At 39.1% G+C, this 13,656-nt stretch overlaps 1 pseudogene; it reads right to left on the bottom strand.

The window, feature by feature from the left end:
- Window positions 1-5,391: 5,391 nt before the first annotated feature.
- Window positions 5,392-6,363, bottom strand: LOC118010242 (annotated as a pseudogene).
- Between the last annotated feature and the right edge of the window lie 7,293 nt (window positions 6,364-13,656).

Below are 13,656 nucleotides of genomic sequence, written 5' to 3'. Positions count from 1 at the left end.
AGGCATTGATTCAGATGGATTAGTTTCAAATCCTGTCTCTACCACTTATTAGCAATGTGACCTTGAATAAATCACTCAACTTCTTTGTGCCTCAAATTCCTCATTTGGAATAATAAATGGAGAATAATAATGGGATAGTAAGTTAGGGATAATAATAGTACCTACCATCTATAGAGTTGTGAGGATTTCTTATGATATTGCCCTAAAATGTTTAGAACAGTGCCTGACACAGTAAATGCACAACAAATGTTAGGTATTAATCACCTTTTCTTTTAAGCAATACTTCTTGGACTTCTCTATCCGTCATTTTGATCAGTGATTCTCAGTTGTCTCTAGCATGCTGCAGCCACCCCCAGCAGAATCAACTGGTAGATTTAAAAAATGTATGGTTCCCTCAAGTCTCATTTCTGAAGATTCTGATTCAGTAGGTTTAGGGAGGGGTTCCACAGAATGTATATTTTTAAATCTAAATTTTAAAAATTTCTTAAACTTTTAGATCTGAGGTGATCTAATGCTCAAAATCTTTGGATTGGGAATCACTGCTTTAAATGTTGGTGCATTTAAATGCGTATATTCACAAATTCCATCAATGGCCTGATGACTCTAGCCCAGATTTTTTGCTGAGCTCCACACCAATATATCCAACTGCCCGCTACAACCCCCTACTTGGGTATTCTATGGACATTATAAAATCCCCATGTCCAAAATTCAGCCCTTCATCAAATTTCTCCCCCTCATTTTCTCTGTCAGTCAGTGGTTCCACCATCTGATACTGCAACCACGCCCAGAAAGCTGGCAGTCACTCTTATCCTCTTGAAATTTCCTACCTAGTTAATAATGTCTAACTAGAGGTTTCCTAGCTGGCTCAGTAGGTAGAGCATGCAACTCTTTTTTTTTTTGCCTCATTTTTTTTTTTAATTTAAATTCTAGTTAGTTGACATACAGTGAATTATGGGTTTCAGGAGTAGAATTCAGTGATTCATCACTTACATACAACAACCAATGCTCATTACAACAAGTGCCCTTCTTAATAACATCACCCATCCAGCCCATCCCCCGCCCACCTCCCTCCATCAACCTTGTTTGTTTTCTATCATTTCTTTTTTATTTCCCCCCTTCCCATATGTTCATCTGTTTTGTTTCTTAAATTCTATATATGAGGAAAATCATATGGTATTTGTCTTTGATGTATTTCACCTAGCATAATACATTCTAGCTCCATCCGAGTCATTGCAAATGGCAAGATTTCATTCTTTTTGATGGCTGAGTAATATTCCATCATATAAATATACCACATCTTCTTTGTCCATTCATCAGTCAATGGACATTTGGGCTCTTTCCATACTTTGGCTATTGTTGATAATGCTGCTATAAACATTAGGGTGCATGTATTCCTATGAATCTGTATTTTTGTATCATTTGGGTAAATACCTAGTAGTTCTATTGCTGGATTGTTCTATTTTTAACTTTTTGAGTAACCTCCAGAGTGGCTGCACTAGTTTGCATTCTCACCAACAGTGCAAGAGGGTTTTCCTTTCTCTGCATCCTTGCCAACACCTATTGTTTCTTGTGTTGTTGATTTTAGCCATTCTGACAGGTGGAGGTCGTATCTCATCATAGTTTTGATTTGTATTTCCCTGATGATGAGTGATGTTGAGCATCTTTTCATGTGTCTGTTGGTCATCTGTGTATCTTCTTTGGAAAAATGTCTATTCATGTCTTCTAACCATTTCTTAAGTGGATTATTTGTTTTGGGGGGTTTTGAGTTTAATAAGTTCTTTATAATGGATTTTAGATACTATCCCTTTATCAGATATGTCATCTGCAACTATCTTCTCCCATTCTGTAGGCTGCCTTTTGGTTTTGTTGTTTCCTTCACTGTGCAGAAGCTTTTCACCTTGTTCATTTTTTGCTTTTCTTTCCCTTGCCTCTGGCAATGTGTCTAGTAAGAAGTTCTCCTCTAGGATTTTAATGGTTTCTTGTCTCACATTTAAGTCTTTCATCCATTTTGAATGTATTTTTTGTGTATGGTGTAAGAAAGTGGTCCAGTTTCCCAACACCATTTGTTGAAGAGACTGTCTTTTATCCATTGGATATTTTTTCCTGTTTTGTTGAAGATTAGTTGACCATACGGTTGTGGGTCCATTTCTGGGTTTTCTATTCTGTTCCATTGATCTATTTGTTTTTGTGCCAGTACCATACTGTCTTAATGATTACAGCTTTGTAATATAGTTTGAAATCTGGAATCATGATGGCTCCAGGTTTGTTTTTCTTTTTCAGGATTGCTTTGGCTATTCAGGGTCTTTTGTGGTTCCATACAAATTTTAGGATTGTTTGTTCTAGCTTTGTGAAAAATGCTGTTGGGTGTTTTGATAGGGATTCCATTAAATATGTAGATTGCTTTGGGTAGTATAGACATTTTAACAATGTTTGTTCTTCCAATCCATGAGCATGTAATGCTTTTTCATTTCTTTGTGTCCTCTTCAATTTTTTTCTTAAGTATTCTATAATTTTCAGAGTACAGATCTTTTACCTCTTTGGTTAGGCTCATTCCTAAGTATCTTACTGTTTTTGGTGCAATTGCAAGCAGGATCGATTCCTTGATTTCTTTTTCTGCTGCTTTGTTATTGGTATATAGAAATGCAACAGATTTCTGTACATTGATTTTATATCCTGCAACTTTGCTGAATTCATGTATTCTAGCAATTTTTTGGTGGAGTCTTTCAGGTTTTCTACATAGAGTATAATGTCATCTCCAAATAGTGAAATCACCTCTTCTAGGAACCCTGCCTTGTTATGTTTTCCTGTAATGCTCTAGGTTTCCCTTAATTACAGTAGTGATTTTCTTGCATTATAAATTGCATACTTAGTTAGGTATATGGGTTCCAGAGTCAGACTGTATAGATCTGGATGCTTGTATCAGTGGTTACTGGCTTCATGACATTGAGTGTGCTACTTAATTTCCATGCTTGGGTCTCCTCTTTGTGAAAAGATTATTTTAGTAGGATTCACCTCTTATTTTGTTTTGAGAATTAAATACTATGACATGTAAAATTCTTAGAACGGTGCCTGGCACAAAGTCAAGTACTTGACAAACATTAGATAGGATTACTATCTCTGCAGATAAACTTAGCTTTTTAGCAGTGGAGCATGTGTTTGTGTTTCTGTTTTGTTGTTTAATCTCTGCACTCTATCCAGTCTCTGGCATATAGTACTCATGGATGACTTTAATTTTTTTACTCATTAAGTCTTTTAACAAATTTTAGTTGACACCTGTCACGCACTTCTAGGCACTAGGGACACATCAGTGAAAAATTAAAAGCCTGTTCTCATAATGTTTACCTGGAGACAAAAAAGCATTAAGTAAACAATGGATAAGCAGTAGTAATATGGAAGGGGGAAAAATGGGGAGGGGTTGGGGGGGATAGGAAATGCTAGTGATGGGCAGGGGTTGAGGATAAGAGAAAAGGCAGAGAGGGGTTGCAATTTTTAAGCAGGATAATCAAGAAAGGCTTATGAAGATGATGACATTTCAGCAAAGATTTGAAGTAGATGAAAGATTGAATTATGCAGGTATGAAAGGGCACTCAGCTCACTCAGAGGAGGGAACAATTACACAGACCCTAAGATGGGCTCCTGCTTGGCATGTTTGAGAAAATGCAAGGGCAGTGTTGCTGATGTGTAATAAGTAAGGGAAAGAGTAGGAGAATATGACTTCTGGGTCTTGTCTGCCACTGTAAGGACTTTGTCCTTTGTTGGAGAGCAATGAGAAGGCATTAGAGGGTTCTGAGGAGGAAATATCTGAATTGGGCTTTAACAAGATCACTATGGCCACAGAGTTGAGATTAAAATGAAGCAATGTAGGGAAAAAAGTTAGAAGACTTGTGCAAGAATTTAGGCAAGAGATGATGGTGACATGGACAAGGGTGGTAGTGATGAACTGATAGGATTTACCAAGAGATTATACATAGTGTGTGAAACAAAAAAGAATCAAGGATGCCTCCAAAGATTTTCGCCTAATAAACTGGAAGAAGAGATTGCCTTCAAGTGAGATGGAGAAGACTGAAAATAAGAGGTTCTTTTTTCCGGTTGAGTTGGAGATCAGGATTTGGTTTGCGGACATAAAGTTTGAGAGGCCAAGTAGATATATGTACATAGATATATGAATCTAGAGTTCCAGAGGAAGAGGTCTGTACTAGAAATCTAAAGTTGGAAGTTATCTGAGTATAGATGGTATTTAAAACCTTGAAACTGGATGAGATTACCAAGGTAGTGACCACTGAGATGTCCAAGATCTGAATCCAAGGGCACCCCAAAATTTAGAAGCCACAGAAATAAGGAGGAACCAGCAAAAGAGACTGAGAAAGTGAGTCATATAAGGTAGAAAAAAATGTAAAAGTGATATTTTGAAACCAGGTGAAGAAAATATTTAAGTAAGAAGTGATCAACTGTGTCAATTGCTTTAGGTCAACTAATACAAGGATTGAGATATGAAAAATCAGTTTAGTAACATGGAGATCATAGGGTGTTTACAAGGCCATTTACCATGGAAAGGTAGGGGTAAAAGCATGCTTGAAGTAGGTCTGAGAGAGACTGGGAGAACAGGAATTGGAGACAGAAGTATAGACAGTTTTTTCAAGGAGTTTTGCCATAAATGAGTCAATAAATGGGGATGTGGGTGTCAAGAGAAGTTTTATAGGGTCTATTGTTGTTAAAGGTATGAGAATTTATCTCATTTGTAAACTGATGGGAATTTTTTCAACAATGAAGGGAAACCAAGGATGTGGGAAAGAGTGGGTAGAACTGCTGAGGAAATATCCTTGAGCAAATAAGAGAGGATAGGATCTACTTCACAAGTGTAGGGCTGGTCTTGGATGGGAGCCCAGGCAGAAGATCCTAGTAGTAATAGGAGAAAAGACATAATATATGGACACAAATGCCGGTAAGCAGGCAGATGTTGTGATGAGCCTGTGGTTTCTAATTACATCTATTCAGACCTTTTCAAGAAATACCAGAGCACTTTTCTATTACATATATAAATCACTTTTTAAAAAACATTTTATTTGTGAGAGAGAGACAGATAGCAAGAGAGAGCACGAGCTGGGGGGAGAGGGAGAAGCCGCTTCCCTACTGAGCAGGGAGTCCAATGCGGGGCTCTATCCCAGGACCCTAGGATCACTACCTGAGCCAAAGGCAGATGCTCAACCAACTGAGCCACACAAGTGCCCCTATAAATCACTTAAGTTAAATAACTAAGCATCCTTTTTTTTTTTTTTTTTTTTTTAAAGATTTTTATGTATTTGAGAGAGAGAGAGCATGAGAGCGGGGAGGAGCAGAGGGAGAAGCAGACTCCAGGATCATGACCTGAACAGAAGGCAGTCACTTAACCAACTGAGCCACCCAGGCACCCATAACTAAGCATTCTTAAAAGAGCCTAGTATGCATGACACTGTTGATTTGAACATGGAGGGGTTCCCCTTTCTTGCAAGGAACAGTATTGTGGGTGAAGTGAGGAATTAATTGTGATGTAGTGTTATCAAAAAGGCATATGAAAATACTGCAGGAGCTAATACTGAGAAAAACACTGAATAGAATTTTCAAGAGTATATAGGCATGCAGCTAGGGCTAATTTCCTATGGTTTAATATTCTGGGTCAGTAAGCTTTTAAAGTTCTATGATATAACATTGTAAGAATGTGACAATTCTCATTTCCTGCAGACAAATAAGTAAATACTGTGTTTGTCTTTTGGTCAATTTGAAGCTGATATAGGGAAACTGGCCTGAAGTTGATAATACTTTAGATTTCTAGCCTACAAACTTCTGACATCTAGATACCAAATTGCTTCCATCTCAGAAAGTACTTGGCTCTTGAATCAATCTTTCTCTTTCCTTCTTTTGGGTTTTTTCTTTTTTTTTTTTTTTTAATGAAAATATTCCACCTCTATTATCCTCTCCAGTCAGAAGTTCTTTGAAATGATGCTGTTGGCCTTGGCCAGCAGGAGGATGGAGTCATTTGATTCATCATCCTGCGAATGGCCCCACAGATAGCATAGGTTTTAAATTGGCTGTTGAACCTGCATGTCACCTTGTTGACTTTGGTCACGTTCATCTGGATGGATACGTGGTCCTTGGCGAGGCTGATGCCATTGCTGAGGGAGCATTTCGGCAGCACATACAGTTCCACCAACTCATCAGAGTTGTTCTGCATGTTCAGAGTGCCCCCGCTCCTACTGCCACGAGCATGAGCGCAAACTCTTGAATCAGTTTTAAAAACATTTTTCACCCATGTATACTTTTTCTTAAGAGGAACTCATGAATAATTAAATATTTACAGTTGGTTTAAATTTTAAACATTTGGTGGGAGTTTAAAAAATATATGTTATTTTAGGGGCATCTGGGTGGCTCAGTCATTAGGTGTCTGCCTTAGGCCAGGTCATGATCCCAGGGTTCTGGGATTGAGCCCGTCAGGCTCCCTGCTCAGCGGGAAGGCTGCTTCTCCCTCTCCCACTCCCCCTGCTTGTGTTCCCTCTCTCGCTGTGTCTCTCTCTGTCAAATAAATAAATCTTAAAATATATATATATGTTATTTTAAATTTTCAGAGAACAAAATTTTAAGACCCTAGGAGTTATTATAAAATGAATTATTCTTTTTTTTCCAGTCTCATAAAAAATAACTTCAAAACTGAGAGTGCCATGTAGGACCCAGCTGCAGAAATTCAAAATCAGCTACATGCAGCTGCATTCTGGTTCCCCTAATTCATCTAACAGCTTCTAGTGGGTTCTGTAAGTGACATTCGAAAAGGCACAGCAGATGTGCAAGATGGCTCCTGAAATCTAAAGTGGGACAGAGTGTACTCTAATTGATTGACAGCATGAGGAGCACCGTGAGCAAGGGCCGTCTCCTGTGGAGGATCCCCCCTCCCTCTTCCTGCTTCTGCCTACAAATGAAACTTTCATACAAGACAAGCAGGGGATGTAAGTCAGTCAGTCTTTCTCTTCAAATATGCATTGTAGTGAAAAGATTCTCAGCGAAAGAGAGTCACTTAGATGTGGAAAAAATTCTTCTTTAACTTCTGACAAAGAGTTGACTCTGCATAGTTTTAACAAAGTAGACAAATATATGTTTGAATGCGAAACTCAGGATACTGGAGATAGAGCTGAGATTAATGAAAAGAACAAAGAAATAATGTAACTGGGATTTATTAGCCCTCAAACAACATTGATTAGAACTGAAATATTTCATCATTAGAAGCCCAATATTGCCCTAATAATAAAGTGTTTGTTTTAAATTTTAATTAGAAGGCTGGACAAAGTATTTGAGGTTGTTAACCAGGAATTCATAGTCTAGGCTATATCACCTGTACGCTTACTCTTCAAATTCTAGTACCTCAAGTCCTCAAGAAAAGGGAAAAACACCTCATTAATTGCATGTGAACTAAATGCTGGACCTAGGGCTAGGTGCTTCTTATAACTTTATGTGGTTTAGGATCTCAGAGATGTTAACTAACTTTTCTTAGATTCATATTAATATAGAAACATAAACCCCTAATTTTACTGATGCTTTTCTTCATCTCTTCTGCTGTAAAATGGAAACCAAGTATAAAATGTACCCCAGGAAAATATGTCTAAGCATAAATTCAGATGCATGCTAGGATCCTGAGTTTCCTTCAAACCAGCTCTAGAAGAAATTCACACAGTCATAAATACAAGATTTCTCTGTAGAAGAAAGTCAGGAATGGTAAGGTGTTTGCAAAGAAGAGCTGGGGGTAAATTGTCTTGAAACTTTTGCCTACAACATTTGCCTAAAACTATGCTTATTTGGAATCATCTGCCAAATATGCCAGTGAATTCATATCCCCTGGGAAGCCTGCCTTTCAGAGGGTCTTCAAGTGCTGTACTGTGATAAAAATCTGAAAACTAAAGCCGACCTTACATGTGATTAAATCTAGACTTCACTCCTGAGGCTTGTGAACTAAACTGGGTTCTAACAATGTAAGCAGCAATTACCTGGTAACCTCCTTTTACTCTTAAGTATCACTTCTTCTGCCCTTATAAAACCCTCAGATTCCTACTCCAATGGCTAGCCTGTAGCTCTGAACCTGCAGCAACCCCAAACTGTTATCCTTCCTTTCATTTCCCATCACCTCTATTTTAATGATGACAAAGTCTTTTGTGGTATTGGTGCAAATCCATCAAATATGAAACATTTACATTCCACTATCTGGTCAACATCATATTCTTCTTGCTCTCCCACACAGATAATTTTATGTACAACTGTGCTTTGACAACATGGTGACTGCCAGGTCTTTGAGAATCCTGATTTTATACCTATCTGTCTTCACTTTCTCCCTACTTTGATTCCATTGCCCATCATTTCAGATATTCTCTTGCCAATATCCTCAACTTACTTGTCTTTCCATCACAAACATATAAACTGGTATTTTGTACCTTTCATTACTTTTTTCCTCCCTGTTTCAAAGGATGGGTCAGTCCTTCTCCCATTTATACTAATCCATCTCTATTCACTCTCCTCTCTCTCAGAAATTCTATACATGTCCCAACTTTTTTTACATCATGGAAAGCACAGAAAAATGACAATATTTGTGCTATTCACTAGAATAAACTGAAGGGGACTGAGGAATCTATACTGGGCTTCTATATATATATATATATATAGGATATATATACACACACACACCCCTATTTATATGTTTATTTATGGTGTAATTGTGATAAAAAAGAAAATACAAAATACAAGGGAGGAGAATAAAACCAAATACTGACTCTATTTGAATAAATACTGAATTGTATAAAACCTCCAAATATATCTTTTAAACTTGAACTTGCTTCTCTAAATGTAATTTTTAAATAGATTTAAATTTGAAATGGCCACACAAATTTTCTTTTTAATGATTATCTCTTTGAATTCTTTTAAGTTTATGTACTCATTTTTAAGTAATATCTACACCCACCATGGGACTCAAACTCACGACCCTGAGATCAAGAGTTGCATGCTCTTCCGACTGAGCCAGACAAGTGCCTCCCCTTTAAGTTTATTTATTTACTTATTTTATTTTTTAAAGATTATTTATTTATTTACTTGAGAGAGAGAGACAGCGCCTGCAAATGAGCACAGGGGGAAGGGGCAGAGAGAGAAGCAGACTCCCCACTGAGCAGGGAGCCCAATGCAGGGCTAGATCCCAGGACTCTGAGATCATGACCCGAGCCGAAGGCAGATGCTTAGCTGACTGAGCCACCCAGGTGCCCCTATTTACTTATTTATTTTTAAGTAATGAATTCTTAACAGTTCTCATTGATGAGAAATTTTGAATGTAATAACCTTTCAATGTTCACAACTTAAATTTTATCTAAAGACTCTTAACAGTTTTCTTATCTTCCATTAACAAATGTAACACAGAAATGTCCTATGAGGGGCGCCTGGGTGACTCAGTTGGTTAAGCAACTGCCTTCAGCTCAGGTCATGATCCTGGAGTCCTGGGATCGAGTCCCGCATTGGGCTCCCTGCTCGGCGGCGGGTCTGCTTCTCCCTCTGACCCTCTTCCCTCTCATGCTCTCTGTCTCTCATTCTCTCTCTCAAATAAATAAATAAAATCTTTAAAAAAAAAAAAAAGAAAGAAATGTCCTGTGATAATCCAAGTGAATTTTGAATCCAAATGAACTTTTAGATTTTAAATATACCAAAATAACAATGAGCTCTAATTTGCATTGTTTGAACAGTCCACCTGCAGCTGACCTGGACATCACAAAAAGCATGTATCAACTACAAAAGGCCAGACATGTTGAATTAATTTGAAGACTGAGATTTGAGGCTGCTCTCTGGGGCTATTCCATGAAACTACACACACCAGAAGCCCCTGTCCTGTCTCCTTGGGTCTCCACCCTGCTGGCTGCGCCTCAGGATGCCTGCCATGCTCCCTGGGCATTGAGAACATAAATATCTCTGGCATCCCAAGAGCTCCTTGCCCCCGGTGGGCAGCAATGTGCCCTTTGACTAAATTTTCTACCATTTAGGATGAAGAGCTGAATGTTGCCCACCATTCTCATCATCTGTGGAGTACACAGGGATGCCATTAGACTTTATTCCATACTGGGTACCCTCAGAGGACCTTACAGAAGGTTGCTCAGCTCTGCTTGCAGCTCAGATATCCCAAAGACTGAGCGGATCAATAGCTTGTGGCACACCTATAGCATATTCACAGAACACAGCTGGAAAATCTGCCTTATGCTATTATCTCTTTTCACTCCTGTATTTCCAACCCTTCTCTTTACTGGTTTTTCCCCTTTAACAATTATAGTCAAGTCTCTATGGAATTAAAAAACAAAAACCAAACTAACCTTCAGCCATTCTTTATTTTCTCTTTAGCTACCACTCTATGACTTCCTTTCACGGAACAACTAAGCTTTGGGAAAGAGCAGTCACACTTTTTTCTATATTATACCCAATCACTCTTTTCTAAACCCACTGTTATCTAGGTATGAAACTACTTTCACAAAGTTATAAATAACCTTGTTGCTACACTTAATGGATAGTTCTCAGTCTTTATCAGCATTTGACACGAGTGACTATTCCTTCCTTTTGGGACATTCTCTTCCCTTGGCTTCTATAACATTACATTTTGGGTAATAAATATGTTGAGCGGGGTGCCTGGGTGACTCAGTCAGTTAAGCATCTGACTTTGGCTCAGGTCATGATCTTGGGGTCCTGGGATCAAGCCCCATGTCACATTGGGCTCCCTGCTCAGCAGGGAGTCTGCTTGTTTCCTCTCCCTCTTCCTCTGCCCCCCCCACTCGTGCTCGCGTGTGCTCTAATAAATAAAATCCTTAAAAAGTTAAAAAATGTGTTGAGCACTGTAAAGTCTATGGTGAACAAATAAGACACAGTCTCTACCCTGACAGAGCATAAATGGAAATATGCTGAATAACTGTGATTATAGAATTTCAAGACTTCATCTGAAAAGACAAACTTTCTTGACACTGAAATTAAGGAGGAATTTATTGCATGGGTTTCATTCTAATGAATTAATGAGTACCCTATATAATTCCTTTATAATTAATTTTTTTAAGTTATGTCTAACAAGTGGTCATTTCTTAAGGTGACATTTCATTAGATCTTACCTCTGTGCAGGTAGTCTGAAGTGAGTTGATTTAATTTAATCTGAACAGATTGATTTCTAGTGATCTCACAGTTCAAAATTAAAGCACCAAAGTTCTCAATTTGCTAATAAATCCTGTAGCCTTATCAAATGCGAATCAGCTTCTAGTAAGACTTTGGATCTTACCCAATTTATGTTTGAATTCTTTGTTGCATCATCCAAGTTACCAATAGACTGAATAACCTCTAAATGCTAGCATAGAAAATGACAGTTTACTTTGAATGTTTAGAATCTTATTTGTTCCCACAGAAAGAGCACTATACCCTTTCATCAATAAAAATCCAACTTATTAACTGACTGGATTGCTGAGAAATACATGGGCAACAGAAAATATACTTATCAAAATACCACATGCCTTGTGGTAGGCCAGGCTCAGTAAATATAAAGACTATGATAGAACTGGATTCTGGAATCTTACAATCTAGTTAGAAAGTAAAGATTTGATTTTGCTTTAGCATAAAACCCACCCAGTATGTCTTTTAATTATCTGTTCTTTTCTTATAAAAATGTCCTCAACGAATTCATTTAAGAAATATTTATTGGTGGGCGCCTGGGTGGCTCGGTTAAGCGACTGCCTTCGGCTCAGGTCATGATCCTGGAGTCCCGGGATCGAGTCCCACATCAGGCTCCCTGCTCAGCAAGGAGTCTGCTTCTCCCTCTGACCCTCCTTTCTCTCATGCTCTCTGTCTCTCATTCTCTCTCTGTCAAAAAATAAATAAAAATAAAATCTTAAAAAAAAAAAAGAAATATTTATTGGTTTCATACTATGTGCCAATCATTTTGATGCCAGACTCACAGATCTTTTATTTTAGTGAGTGGAGACAGAAAAGCAGTAAAAAAACCAAATAATTGTTCTAGATCATAAGTACTATGAAAATAAACATGGTAACGTGGAGAGTGATTGAGGATGTAATTTTAATTGGATGATCAAGGAAGGCCTCTTTGATGTGGTGACATCAGCTGTAACCTGAGACAAGAAGCCATGTGAACACCTGGAAGAAGAGTGTTCTAGAAGAGAGAACAGCAAGTGCAAAGGTCCAGGCTCAGCTTAGCATGTCCCAGAAACAAAATGAAATTAATTATTGATGATTTGGGGAGTATATTTATCAGCCAAGGTCTCTGTCCTAAAAGAGTTCTGTAACAGGCAGACATTAAGCAAAAAGATCACACTACAATGCAGAACTACATTGAAATGACAGAAGTATGTACAAAGAAAAGAGATGCTAAGAGGGAGGAGTGACCAATTCTCTGGGCTGTGTTTCAAGGAAGGCTTCACAAAGAAAGTAGTGTAAAAGTAGGATTTTGAAATACCAACAGAGTGAACCAGGCAGGGAAGAGGGTTAAGCTAGGGGGAAGAGCATACAGGGACTGTGAGTGCAAAGGGCTGCAGGCTGTGTTTCTTACTGAACACTACAATACAAGAAAGTGAGGCTCAAGAGGACAGAGGCTGAGCCACGCAGGGCCTTAATATTCTGTGCATGATAGGAGCTATCAAAAGGCTCTAAAGAAGGAACCACAGGATTGGATTTGTGTTTCAGATAGATCACAGCAGGATGTCTCTCTTAAATATGCCTGTGGGAGAATAAATATAGGGCAGCTCTAGAGGCAGTGAAAAAGGTGAAATAAGGCCAGCGGCAGAGGGACTCAGAAAAGAGGTAAGAAACCAGAGAGGCGTTTAGGAGTTGATGAAACAAAAACAACCAAGTAGGGCTAATTGTTCACTGCTGACTCACCAATAACTGTCAGTTAGTAGGCACATAGTAGGCACTCAATAAATACTTGTAAAATGAATAAATGAATCAGTGGTGGCTGGCTGTGGCAGCAGATGCCTGACGAACAGAAGTCACGAGGCCCACATTCAAACAGACTCTTCCATTAATAGAGAACCACTGAGTGCCTGTCTCTGTTCAGGCGTGTTGCTTTAATCCTAACAACCCTATGAGACAAGTGTAATTTCCATTTCTTCAAATGAGAAAAACCTGAGGCTCAGAGCGATAACGTACGATGCCTGAGGTTCTAGAACTAGTCAGCAGCTGGACTCGAGGCACCATAACACACAGCCAAGTGTGCATGCTTAATAATTACTTTCTATTACTTAGCCTTAGAGGCTCAAAGAATGAAATAGATCGTGTAAAGCCCCAACCAAAGAAATCCAAGGAAAATCGGTTACTCTTAACAAGAGGTTTAACAGGGTTCTCGAACTTTCCTGTCAGCCAGTCGCTGGAAGACCACACACGTGCGTCACAAGAACCTGAAGCGAAGCCTCCTACGGCGGTCAGGGAGGGGGTGGGGCGGGGTCCGGACCCGCAGAGGTGGCGCGCGCAGCCGCAGTGCAGCTCGCGAGCGCCGCGGCCTGGGGGAGAAGGGAGGAGGGACGAGCAGAGGAGGGCGGGGCAGACAGACGTAGGCGCCGGCGTCCAGTCGGAGGCTGCTCGCCTTTGGGTTCCGCGGGGAGGTCTTGACGTCATTTCCTTCCGTAGGTC

The sequence above is a fragment of the Mirounga leonina genome, unplaced genomic scaffold (genome assembly GCF_011800145.1).
Source record: "Mirounga leonina isolate KUSES-001 unplaced genomic scaffold, KU_Mleo_1.0 Mir_129, whole genome shotgun sequence".
Taxonomy (NCBI): domain Eukaryota; kingdom Metazoa; phylum Chordata; class Mammalia; order Carnivora; family Phocidae; genus Mirounga; species Mirounga leonina.
The sequence above is the reverse complement of the archived record's forward strand: the minus strand, read 5'-3'. Positions and strand labels throughout refer to the sequence as shown.